General features: G+C 43.4%; 1 protein-coding gene across 10 annotated transcripts in view; it reads left to right on the top strand.

Moving 5' to 3' along the window:
- ERC1 (ELKS/RAB6-interacting/CAST family member 1) overlaps positions 1-12261 on the top strand; it is a 553011-nt gene that overhangs the window by 462479 nt on the left and 78271 nt on the right. The gene's annotated exons all lie outside the window — the stretch shown is intronic.

Genomic DNA, 12261 nt, shown 5'->3' with positions numbered 1-12261 from the left:
CCTGATTAGGCACAGACATTCTACGGCCAGTATCACCTATTAAACTGGTATCTACACTATCCTTCCTCCTTATGTCCATTCTTCTACCCACGGCTGTATCCTTTCTTACTTCGTTTTCTTCCCTCTCAATGTTAAAATCCGGCGTGGAGATTACTTGGACATCTCCCAACCATCTCCCCCAAATTCCTAGTTTAAAGTTCTCTTAATAAGTTGTGCCTGCCTCCATCCTAGAAGTCTATTTCCTTCTCTACTCAGATGAAGTCCATCCCGAGAGAACTGTCCTCTGTCCATGAATGCCTCCCAGTGGCCATACATCCCAAAGCCCTCCTTATAGCACCACTGCCTGAGCCTGGTGATCATCATAATCTTGTCACACCGCTGTTGCCCTTCTCTAGGAACAGGCAGAATCCCACTGAAGATCACCTGAGCCTCGACTTCCTTAAGCATCTTCCCCAGCCTGGCATAGTCTCCCTTGATACATTCCAGGGAGAATCTACCGGTATCATTTGTTCCCACATGAAGGACGATCAGTGTATTCTTTCCGTTCCCTTTAGGATCCTCTTCAACCTCAGGTTCACATCCCATATCTTAGCACCTGGCAGACAGCACACCCTTCTATTCTCTGGATCATCTCTGGTTACAGGCCTGTCCATCCTTCTCAGTGAGGAGTCCCCGATCACATAGACCTGCCTTTTCCTGGTGATGGTGCGATTCTCTGGTCTATCCCCTGTTCCCTCTGGCTGCAAGTTCTTTCCGTTCTTATTCTCCCTTGTAATCCTCTTCAACCCATCCTGTATCCTCCTGGGGCTCATATTTGGTGTAGTCTCCATTGACTTCCCCTTTTCCTATAGGACTAGCCGCTCTTCTCTTCGTCCTTGCCCTTCCACCTTCAGTGACCACCTGCTGAGCCCCTTCTTCATTTTTCAACTCTTCAAACCTGTTCTTGAGCTCTATTTCTCCTTCACTAGCCCGTCTTTTCCTCTGCTGGTTGTCTTAGTCACATGCTTCCACTGTCCATTTTCTTCACCCAGCAGTCTCCCCTCAGAGAATTAAGCACTACAGTGCCAACAGCAATATACATAATTCAAAGTGAACACTGGATTTGAATAAGAAAATAACATTTTGATTTATATCAATAATTATGTCAATTCATACCAATCCAGATAAGATGTCACTTATAAATATTTGAGAAATAAATGCCATATACAAGGGAATTCTAATAAAAAGGTTTGTGTCGTACTCTTTTCAGTGCTGCTGCTGAGGAAAATATGCTGGTTGTCAAGGAAAATAGTAATATTTTAGGTATTTACATAGAAAAATGCATCAGATGTATTAAATTTATCATTTCATGTAGTTAGGCTGATGTCCAAACACTTCTCTTGAGGGTAAATGGTAACATAGTCCAACCTACAGTGAAAGATGAGTATTGCCAAGTAAAACAAATTATGGGCATGGGGTAATACCTTGACCTATACTTTCTACCAAAAGATAGGCATGTTAATTTATTGCACATTACCTGTTAGACTGATGATTGAAATTATTGATGCATAAAACACCCCAGTAGCACAAGAATTTTTAAGTTTTTAGCACATTTTCTTGTCCATAAATACAAAAAAGAAATTTCACCCAAGTTGACTATTCGCAATATTTTTTTTTTGTATATGACTGCTGAGTTCCTCAGTATGCACTCCATGCATCTGATGAAGTGGGTTATAGCCCATGAAAGCTTATGCCCAAATAAATGTGTTAGTCTCTAAGGTGCCACAAGGACTCCTCTTTGTTTTTGCTGATACAGACTAACACGGATACCCCCTGAAGAGAGTAAGTAGTGTCTCTGTTGCTGGAATGAAACTCTTTTTGTAAGCACAATAATTGGCATCATCACACAGCCTGTTGGTACCTTTACGCTCACAGAATCTCTATCAAAACCATGCCCATTGCGGCTGCTCAAGCCCCCCTAATGACATCAGCCTGAACCTATATAAGGAAGTGCTGCCCAACTATCTCAGTTCCTTTCCCTCTGTTATGGAAAGTGTTAGGGAACCCTTCTGTGTCCAGTCTGCTTTGCAAACTTTACTAATTGCCCTCTTTTTGTAGTTCTGAGTGTTAGTATTAGTAGGATTTAATCTTAAAATTGTACATAATTGATTTTTTTGTAAACAGCTCCAAAAAAACCTGTCCCTTTGACTGAGGAATCTCTTAAGGCTTTGGTTCGGTTCTGAGGTTATGGTGGGAACCAAGCCACATGAGGGATTTAATCAGTGTACCACTTGTCCATTTATCTACTTAGAGTCAGACATCCACATTCAGTGCCTGGAGGAGGCATACTCGTTGGCACAGTTCTCTTTGTTGTGTGTTCATTCCTGTGATGCTTCCCAGGAGTACCCAGTATTGAGGCACCTTGCTACCCCCCTGCACTTAGCATGAGGAAGTCTTGTCTGTGCCTGCTGTGGATCGGCTCCCTGAATCCACCAGCCTCTGGCAACACAAGCACTACCTTCCAGGCCTCCGCAGACCTCACCATCTCTGTATAGGTTAGTGATAGGCACGCTCCAACACCTGAGTCTTCAATGTGTTCCTCTGAAATGCACAGCCCCTGTTTCATTGAACACTCACAGAACTCTATTTGCTACTCCGAAAGGAATACTATACACCAGCTTGTCAAATTCAGTTTCAGATCACCACTTTACTTAACACATAGCTAGCTAGCAAACTAGAGAGAGAGATACAGTGAAAACAGGAATAAGTTTATTATCAAAGAACATAGATCCAAGTGATAGAAAGTAAGGACATTGGAAACAAATGGTTACATATAAAACAAAATCATAAAACACTTTCTAGAGCCTAACCTTAACTAACAAAGCATTCCCCTATCTCTTATAAGATAGCTTTGCCCTGTATTTTCAACCAGGTTGGCTGAGATCCCTTCTGATAAGATCAGGCCCGCTGGTGGCTTGTCCTCACAGACTGAAGAATATCTGGGGGGGTTCATCTGCACCCCGATATAGTTTTAAAAGTTTGTTTTACTCCTAAACAGGGTAACCCTTCTGTTTTTGTTTTTTCCTCCAGCCCCTGCAAACTGGTGATTAGCATTTTGCTGATTTTAAATGGGCATCCATTGTGAACCATAGAATACTCAATTTGCACATGACCAAACATCCAATCTTAATTTTAAAATTGCCAGTGATGGAGAATCCACTATGAACCTTGGTAAATTGTTGGAACAGTTAATTATCCTCACTATTAAAAATGTATGCCTTACTTTCCATCTAAATTTGTCTAGCTTCAACTTCTAGCCATTGGATCTTGTTATACCTTTCTCTGCTAGATTGAAGAGCCTGTTATCAAATATTTATTTCCCATGTAAGTATTTATAGTCTGTAATCAAGTCATCCCTTAATCTTGTCTTTGTTAAACTAAATAGTTTGAGCTTCTTGAGTCTGTCACTATAAGGCATGTTTTCTAATCCTTTACTCATTCTCTTGGTTCTTCTCTGAACCCTTTCCAATTTATCAACATCTTTCTTGAATTGTGGACATCAGAACTGGACACAGTATTCCAGCAGTGGTCTCACCATTGCTAAAATAGAGAGATAAAATAACTCCACTACTCCTACTGAAGATTCCCCTGTTTATGCGTCCAAAGATCACATTCGCCCTTTTGGCCACAGCATCACCCTGGGACTCATCTTCAGCTGATTATCCGCCATGACCCCAAAACTTTTTTAGAATCACTGCTTCCCAGGATAGAGTTTCCCATCCTCTAAGTATGGCTTACAGTCTTTGTTCCTAGACGTATACATTTACATTTATCCATATTAAAACATATATGGTTTGCTTGCACCCACCTTACCAAACGATCCAGATTGCTCTTTACCGATGACCTATCCTCTTCATTATTTAGGGCTCTCCCAATTTTTGTGTCATCTGCAAACTTTATCAGCTACCCTGTTTGCCAATCAGAGAATCACTTTTATGGATCTAATGCTGAACTCAACTTGACATAAGAGTTCACCAGCGTCCGGCAGACACTGAAGTTTCAGCCCTACCAAAGAACAAAATTCTTTCTGGAGCACATGGGACCCCTGGCATTATCCTCCTGTGTGACACCATATGCATGGCTGCACATGAGACTCTTACAACATTGGATGGCCTAGTCCACCAACCAAATATGGACATCTTCAGAGAACTCTGATCATCCCTGAAGAGGCAGAACTCTTCATGGAACAGCAGAGATTGCATCTTTGCAGAGTTTTCTTTGACATTCCAACTCTTTCCACCATCATTATGATAGTCAACACCATTATGTATTATCTGAAGAAACAAGGCCAAGCTTACTTTCCTCTTCTGTGCAAGGAGGCCATGAAACGCTAGCAGATGCATAAATTACATGCATCCAATGGTTCTACACCTGGCAGAGGGGAGAAATCTCATAGTAGGATGAGCCAAGATCAACACAGTGGTACTGAATGTACCTATCATCATACAACTCTTCCACAAGTGAGGCACGCACACTGAAGACACATTTGCCTCCAGGAATAGTCCCAAATGTCCCCTCTGCTGTTTCAGATAGGGAGAAATACACAGTACTCTGGAACTGGAATAGAGGCCTTCTCTAGGCATTCCTTTAAATAACACTCATTCCTCAAAAAAAAAAATATTGAGAGACAAGGTAAGAGTTCTTCTGATTACACTTTTATGCACAAGACAGCAGAGGTATGTCAACCTGCTAATTATCCAGAGAGCCACCATTTCACCTACCTCTGTCATGGGATCTGTGCTCTCAGGCAAATGATCCACAATTCCTGCATCAACAGCACAAGGAAGTCTTTCCTACGTACCTTACCCAAGACTAGGTAATACCACGAACGAGGTTTCCTGGCACTGTATCTCTTGCTGATTATATCCTGTAGACAAAGCATTGAACTTCAGTAAAATCAAAATTGAATTACATGAGCCCACTACTCCAGAGCCTGTAAAAATTTTAAATCATCTTTTTTTATCCTGCTTTCAATCTCTTACATCTTCTCCCATTAAAAAAATTCAGCTCTGAGCTTAGCTGGCAGTATCCTGAAATGCAGTTCTCTTTAGGAGAAAACATCATCTGAGGGCTACCCAGGGAAATTTACCAGTCTAATTATATTGCTATAGTTATACTGGTATAACTGCCTGTGTGGACACTCTTATTCTGGAATAAGAGTGTCCATCCAGAGAGTTACACCGATATAAATGTGGAGGTATAATTATGGCAGTAAATTTCCCATGTAGACAGGCCCTTTAAGAGCAGCCTCACACTAAGAATTCAGATACTCAGTGGCGGATTTAGCATTAGTGGAGCCCTGTACGCAGCTTCATTTTTGGGGACCCCCCTCGGACCCAGCCAAGAAAAAGAACATTCTCTCTTATCTCCCCTGGCTTTTTTCATTCTTTTTTTCTTCATCCTCCTCCTATATTAGAAGTGATGGGAAGTAAATGAAAATAAAGTGAGGTACTTTGATTGGGGGAGGGGGTTTGGCTCTGGGAGGGAGTTTGGGTGCAGGCTCTGGGCTGGGGCAGGGGGGTTGGGTGCAGAAGGGATGGAGGGGTTGGACTCTGGGAGGAAGTTTGGGGGCGGGGGGTGGGAGGGGGTGGAGGCGCAGCTCCCAAAGCAACTGGCACACACACCCCTCTGGCAGAGGCTCCTAGGCGGGGGAGGCCAGGGCATCTCCACGTACCACTGCCCGCAGGCGCCGCAGCTCCCATTGGCTGCAGTTTCCGGCCAATGGGAACCGCAGAGTCAGCGCTTAGGGCGGGGGCAGCAGGCAGAGACACCCCCCGCCCCCAGGGGCCACAGGGACATGCTGGCCGCTTCCGGGTGCGGCACAGAGGGAGGGAGGGAGGCAGAGCGAGCAGAGAGCCACCTTAGCTCTTCTGCTGGGATGTCTCTGCGTGCCCCTTTGGGGGAGGGGAGCAACGGGTCTCCGTGTGCTGCCTGGGGAGAGGGCAGCACGCGAAGACGTCTTTCCCTCTCCCCCGCCAGGGACACACAGAGACATGCCAGCAGCCGTCCACTTCCGGGAGCAGCATGGGGCCACCGGCCATGGCATGCAGGCAGCTTGCCTGCCTGAGCCCTGCTGCACCGCCGGCCGGGACTCGGGGTCAGGTTGTCAGATGAGATTTCTCCTGCATTTTGGGGGGCCCCCCGTTGTTGGGGGTCCTGTACGATTTCATGATAAATCCACTTCTGCAGATACTTTCAAGGCAGGATTGAATGTGTGTTAGAGAAATTCTGAGACAAGGATAAACAGGAAACTGTTCTTAACGAAAACATCTTAAACTCCTTCACCTTAGTGGTCATTTTTCTTCTTTTTCAAGTGGCAAGTGGATATTTTTAGACAATTACCCTTAAGTTAGGGAATGAAAATTATGCTGGCCCAAGGTCTGGGACTTAATATAGCAATTTCTGGACATATACCAAAAAACACTGCTATACCAAAGGGAAGTGACAGTGCTAAAGTCTGACATATCTCAAACTCTCAGGGCTAGAAATTCTGTGCACTATGTATAACTTGAAGTCTTAGCTTTCCATTTGTGAATAGCATTTGTTTCTGGTCCTGTTAGACAATGAGATCAAATTTTAAAATGATGTCATTCTGATTACTATCTTGTATTTCCATTATTTAGATTCTGATGTGATTTTTAGTTATTACTATTTTGAACGACTAAACCTCATAAACCTAATGTTCTTCAGATATTAGCAGCTAAAATCATGTCCAAAATTTGGGGTGGGGGGGACGGAGGCAGAATGGAGGAGTGAAAAATAGTAGCAGTTATATATTTTAAGATGAGTCTGGGTGTTTCATCAGAGACTAAAAATGCCAGCAGACAAGTTCAGAATACTAGCAGACAAGTACAGATGCCTTCAGGACTAATTGACTTTTCTAAGCAACGCTAAGATTATTTTGATTCCTCCTTCATCGTTTGCTAGATTTTTGTTTCAATAAACTTACTTTACTTTACATTACATTACTTAAACCATCTGTAGAGATTGCGTTTCACATAGTGAGAGAATACCATGCCTGTGTGGTTGCCTTTTTTCTTTTACCTGAGGCTCCAAATGTTTGGGAAGCAACAGTACACCTGGTTCTGCTTATAGACCTCAGTTTTTTGTTTCAGGGTAGCAGCTGTGTTAGTCTGTATTCTCAAAAAGAAAAGGAGTACTTGTGGCACCTTAGAGACTAACAAACTTATTTGAGCATAAGCTTTCGTGAGCTATACTCTAGACCTTCAAAGTTACGAATATCTTGGGAAAGGAGGTTGTTCGTAATTCTGAACAAAATGTTATGGTTGTTCTTTTAAAAGTTTACAACTGACCTAAAACTTTACTATGCAGAAGAAAAATGCTGCTTTTAACCATCTTAATTTAAATGAAACAAGCACAGAAACAAGTTTCCTTACCTGGTCATCTTTTTTTTAAAACTTTCCCTTTATTTTTTATTAGTTTACATTTAACACTGTACTGTACTGTATTTGCTTTTATTTTTGTTAGTTTGTTTGTTTCTCTGCTGCTGCCTGGTTCTGTACTTCTGGTTCCAAATGAGGTGTGTGGTTGACTGGTCAGTTCGTAACTCTGGTGTTCGTAACTCTGAGGTTCTATGATATATCGTTTCTGATGTTGGTGTAGTCTGGTTTAAGGTTTTATTAATTGTTTAGAGTTCGTTTTACTCATTGATACTGTTGTGAAGTACTGACTAGGTCTGTGATAGCAAATGGATCTGTCAGGAGACCAGTGTTTCAGGGATTCATAATTTATAATGCTAGAAGGGACCATTGTGACCATCTAATCTGATCTCTTGCATAACACAGGTCATAGGACTTCCCTGAATTAATTCCTGTTTGAACTAGAGCATATTTGTAGAAAAACATCCAGTCATGATTTAAAAATTTCCAGTGATAGAGAACCCACTACAACTCTTGGTAAATTGTTCCTGTGGTTAATTACCCTGTTAAAAGTGTGCATCATCATTTTAGTCTAAATTTGTATAGCTTCCAGTGATAGAGAACCCATTACAACTCTTGGTAAATTGTTCCTGTGGTTAATTACCCTGTTAAAAGTGTGCACCATCGTTTTAGTCTAAATTTGTATAGCTTTCAGCCATTGGATCTTTTTATCCGTTTGTCTGCTAGATTGAAGAGCCCTTTATTATCAAATGTTTGAGAGGTGCCTCTATTCAGTGATCTTTCTGACCTCCAGAGCACGTGCTCACTAGGCTTGCCAGGCGTCCGGTTTTCAACCGGAATGCCTGGTCGAAAAGGGACCCTGGCAGCTCCGGTCAGCAATGCTGACTGGGCTGTTAAAAGTCCGGTCGGAGGTGCTGCAGGGCCAAGGCAGACTAGTCCCTACCTGTCCTGGCACTGCGCTGCGCCCCAGAAGTGTCCAGCAGGTCCGGCTCCTAGGCACGGGGGCCACTGGCCTCTGCGCCCTGCCCCTTCCCCGAGCACCAGCTTCGCATTCCCATTGGCCGGGAACCACGGCCAATGTGAGCTGGCGGTGGGGGCAGTGCCTGTGGGCAAGAGCAGCGCACGGAGCCTCCTGGCCCCTCTCTTCCCCCCCGCTTCCGGGTGCCTGACTTGCTGCTGGCTACTTCCGGGGTGCAGCACGGAGCCAGGACACGCAAGGAGCCTGCCTTAGCCTCATGGCGCCACTGACCGGGAGCCGCCTAAGGTAAGCCCGCGCCCCAGCTCTGAGCCCCCCCAAACCTCTCATCCCCGGCTCCACCCCAGACCCTACACACCCAGCCAGAGCCATCACCCCTCACACACACTTCACCTCAGCCCCCTGCCCCAGCCCAGAGCCCCCTCCTACATCCTGAACCCCCTCATCGCTACCCCCAGCCCAGAGCCCATACTGCCTCCTACACCCCAACCCCCTGCCTCAGTCCGGAGCCCCCTCCCGTACCCTAAACGCCTCTTTTTTGGCCCCTCCCCAGACCCCTCACCCCCAGTTAGACCCTAGCCCCCCTGCTCCAGCCCAGTGAAAGTGAGTGAGGGTGGGAGAGAGTGAGCAGGAATGTAGTGAGTGGTGTACGGGGCTGAAGGGAAGGGAATGGGAGGGGCTAGGGTGTTAGATTTTGTGCAGTTAGAAAGTTGGCAACCCTATTGCTCACTGCCTTGTATGTAAGTCTTTTATCTCAAAAAGCCAGAAAGAAAAGATTCTTCATGTGTTATATTGCTTAGTCCTAATTTTACTTAGATTTACTATCCTTCTCCTCTCTTTAAATTTGCAACACCCGTGTGCCAGGGGTGTCGCCAAAACAAGCTGCACTCTTCCAGTTGGAGGGTGGTCCTTTAGGAGCCTTTGTCTACACTACCACTTATGTCAGCAAAACTTATATCACTCAGGGGTGTGAAAAAACACCCCTGGGCGGCATAAGTTACGCTGGTATAAGTGGTAGTGTACACAGCGCTATGTCAGCAGGAGAGCTCTCTCCCATCAGCATAGAGTGGCTACATGAGAGATCTTACAGTGGCGCAGCTGCATCGATACAGCTGTGCCACTGTAAACTCTCTAGTGCAGACATAGCCCAAGAGTATAGTCTTTAGCTGTATGATGGTAAAACCTAAATACAGCCTTCAAGCCTGCACCTGGTACAGAGAGGGCTTCCATGTTATGTTGCAAGGACATCAGCACAGATTCTCCCCTACTGGTAGTATTTGCTGACTCTGATTGGACTGTATTGAGACAAGTCTGTTTCAGGCAGGAGGAGCTGCCTCAAAGGTGGCCTCTAACTCAGGAGCATGAAATCAGCGGAGACCCTTTTACATACACTTCTTCAGATGACACTTGTAGAGCACATTTCCCTGTACCCTTCTCTTCAGCATCAAGGAAAGCTTGCAGTAGACATTGCCCTCCTCAGTCACAGGGACTCCATCTTCTATTGAATGTGTTGTCAAGCAGCAGTAAGGGAACATAATTTCTCTTTTAAAATCAGTATAAATAACCCATGATTTTCAGAGAATATCACTGCAATTAACTTAGAAACCTAACGATAGTTTGCATTCAAAGGGTGCTGTCTGCGCAATGATGACCTCCAGAAATGCTTTTCAATTAAAAAATTAAATTTCTGAATAGGTTAATAGGATCTTGAAACATTGACCAGACTCACCAGAAATTGTAACACATGCAGAGACCAAACATAGTTAACATCTAATAATTTTCTGCAGTCTAGTGTGGTAAAGGTAGTCCTGTGCATAAGTTATCATTGAACTAGTGTATAAACCAAGTTTGAAATCTTGACATCGCCACTTTTAATTTGAGGGGACAGAAAAACTTTAGAACACATTTGAAAATCTACTAATTTTTCAAGGCCTCATTAATTTTTCATAGTGTTTGATGAGCATATTTTAATTAATCAAAATAAAATATATGTCTTGTTCAATTAATCTCATACTCCAGGTCAGTTCTCCTCTTAGTTGGAAAGACACATGGAACTTTATACAGCAGGTTTTTTTTTCAGAAAGTCTGTAGGCAAGTCAAAATCTAGATTACAATGGAAACTATGTTACCTCCTTAATGGTAGAATTACTACTTTGACTCCATCTGCAGCTTAAATTCAGGAGAATATAATATTCCAAATTGAATTTTGGCCAGGACACTAGCGTTGTCAACTCCTACTCTTATGCAATGTGCCATGTGATCTTTAATCTATCAAATGAACCTCTTGCTGTACATTGCTTCAGTACTGACTCAGGGAAGAGGGACACCTACAGGACAACAGTTTCTTCAGCAACAGGGATTTCCTTACAAGTACTGACCAGGCTCAACCCTACTTAGGTTAGAGTTCAGACTGAACTAGAAAAGTAAGGAGATATGATTGCAAGTAAACAATATAAAATAAACAAGAATTCACCTTTTTAACATATACAAGTATGCGCAACTGATATATGTTCTGTAGATTTTTGAAACAGGATCATAGTCTTTGACTCCTAGCATCCACAAGATGCTCCTAAAGTGCAGGAGAATATGAGAGAGTTAGATGCTGTTGAGAAAGGGTAAAATTCTATGTCTAATTATCACACAACTGTGACCGCAGGATCCTGCACTAGTTTTTTAGCTCATATGCAGCTCCCTCTGAGCTGTCAAAGGTTTGCTCAGAGGACAAGCCTACATTTGTCTCAGTCACTCAATGTAGAGAGTTGACAAAAGCCCCTCATCATCCTGAATACTGACAGGGGAAGTCACAGGACAGCAAAAGCATCCTTGATATGGGAGGGTGCCCTTTTGCCAGCTCCCAGTTTAACCCCTGTGCTTTCTGCCAGAGGCCTCTTCATCATCTCTCTGATAACAGAATAGGGCCTGTACTTCCCGTTATCTTCATTTGCTTCTGGGAATACTGTGCACTGCTAAAATGAGTTCAGCGAATTTGCCACAGGCCATTTTCCTCCTCAGATAGCTCCATTAATAGCCAATATATTTTAAGAAGATGGAACACAATGGTCCACTCTGTTATATGTGTATATATCACACCAGTATATATTAGAAATAGAGAAAATCTGTTTAGAATTGTCTGAAGTACCCAAAAATGATACCTAAAACAATGCTGAGATGAGTCTAAGAAATTAGGAAGTTCTGAACAGGAACATAGCACATCACTCTTCTCCCATCCTATCTGGTTATCCATCCTACCTACTGTATCAATAGTCTTGATACACAGCAAAATAGGGTCTTTTATAAGCCATTGCACCATTGACTTGTGTAGAGTAAGTCTCCCAGAGTTTGATACCACCTCGATGAATGCCAAAGTTAATCATATCCCTAGAATCACACTCCCTAACACAGCATTCCACGGTACAGATGTGTCCAATTCTGCACTGTGATATTACCCAGGGTACAATCTGGACTGCTGAATAGCTGTGTCTCCTCCAACCTGAGATGCCTTTTACACTGCTTTACAGGTGAACAGCCAGTCCTGGCCAGTTAACACAATCTCCAGCATATAACTTGTTCCCAGCTAACAGCATTGAGTGCTACTAGCCACCCACCCATGAATTACACTGCAGAAGAACACCGGCAGATTCTCTAGTCCCAGACTGTACCCTCAGAAATTTGCATCTTATATTTCCCAGCACACTACTGAACAATGCAGGCTCATATAAAGTCCATCATTTCATCAATGGAATATGATATGCACCAGCCTTGTTATCCCAAATGTAGTTTCCCACACACTTTAATCCAAACACACATTGGTTTAAATAAAACAATAAAACAAGTTTATTAACTACA

The sequence above is a fragment of the Natator depressus genome, chromosome 1, assembly GCF_965152275.1.
Source record: "Natator depressus isolate rNatDep1 chromosome 1, rNatDep2.hap1, whole genome shotgun sequence".
Taxonomy (NCBI): domain Eukaryota; kingdom Metazoa; phylum Chordata; order Testudines; family Cheloniidae; genus Natator; species Natator depressus.
This window is presented reverse-complemented; position numbering and strand designations above follow the sequence as displayed.